Source organism: Coffea eugenioides, chromosome 2 (assembly GCF_003713205.1).
Source record: "Coffea eugenioides isolate CCC68of chromosome 2, Ceug_1.0, whole genome shotgun sequence".
Classification (NCBI taxonomy): Eukaryota; Viridiplantae; Streptophyta; class Magnoliopsida; order Gentianales; family Rubiaceae; genus Coffea; species Coffea eugenioides.
This window is the reverse complement of record NC_040036.1, coordinates 70,455,010-70,456,285: the sequence shown is the minus strand read 5'-3', so window position 1 is coordinate 70,456,285 and position 1,276 is coordinate 70,455,010. Positions and strand designations below refer to the sequence as shown.

The following is a 1,276-nucleotide window of genomic DNA, read 5'->3' as shown; positions in this document are numbered from 1 at the left end:
GTGGGAGTTTCATTTGAAGTACAGCTGATACATTCTCTCCTACCATCACTCTCTCATCACCCCTTAGCTTCCTTTTGTTAACGCACAAGTCCTTCAGGAACTTTGCATATTTGGGCACCTGTTTGATCGCGTCAAATAGGAGGATGTTTACTTGCACTTTGCGGAGCACGTCCAGAATTTATTTTTCATTCTCCGCCTTCTTTGTCTTTTCCAACCTGCAAGGAAAAGGCGGTAAGTTAGATTTAATAGGAATTGAAGGAGTGAGCGTTACCTTAGGGCCTTCGCGAATGCGCCATTCTTCTTCAATCTCATTTTCTGTCTCCTCCTCAATTTTGCTTTTCGAATTCGTCAACTTAGGTTCCTCCACTTCCTTGCCACTTCTCAGTGTCATAGCACTTATATTTTTAGGATTTGTTTCGGGTTGCGATGGCAATTTCTCAAAAATGTGAGACTCCAAACGATTAATGGCAGTTGCCATTTGGCTCATTCGAATCTCCATATCTTTCATGCCTGATCTATTTTCCTGCTGGAATTGAGCAGTACTTGTGACCAAGGATCTAGTTTCTTACTGGAGTTGAGTAGTAATCGTGGCCAGACTCTTGACAATATCCTCCAAAGAGCCTCCTAAATTGGCGTACGAATGTTGAGGCTTTAGTTGCCATGGTTGCTGAAATCCTGGTGGATAATTTGAGAATGAATTCTGTGGTATGTTCCCATAGCTGAAGTTGGGGTGGTCTCTCCAACCCGGATTGTACGTGTTCGAGTATGGATTGTACTGCCTACTGGGCGTGGGCACGCCTCCAGCCATGTTTACTTGTTCAGTCCCATCCTCTTGCAAAATAGGGCATGAGTCAGTGGGGTGGCCCACGTTTGTGCAAATTTCATAGACCTTTGATTGATGCACGTTCCCCACAACTAATTGCCAAACAAAAGATGTTAGCTCCGATAGCTGCTGCTGAATGAATGTCGTCTCCACCTCATTAACCCTACGGGTAGGGCTACTCTCACGAAAGTCAAATTGTTGAGAATTCTCTGTCATTGCTTCAATAAGCAGCCACGCTTCTCTCGGTGTCTTATTTGCCAGTGCTCCCCCACTCGCAGTATCAATGATACTTCTTTCAGATGACCGAAGTCCCTCATAGAAGTATTGGATCAATAGTTGCTCACTAATTTGATGCTGTGGGCATCTAGTGCACAACTTATTGAACCTTTCCTAATAGTCATATAGGGATTCCCCAGGATACTACTTAATGCTGCATATCTCTTTTCTCAGACT

General features: G+C 44.0%; 1 non-coding gene across 1 annotated transcript; it reads left to right on the top strand.

Annotated features, from left to right (window-relative positions):
• Positions 1 to 1,169: 1,169 nt before the first annotated feature.
• LOC113764247 lies at positions 1,170 to 1,276 on the top strand. Its single transcript, XR_003467529.1, has one exon. It is a non-coding gene; the product is annotated as a small nucleolar RNA R71 (small nucleolar RNA).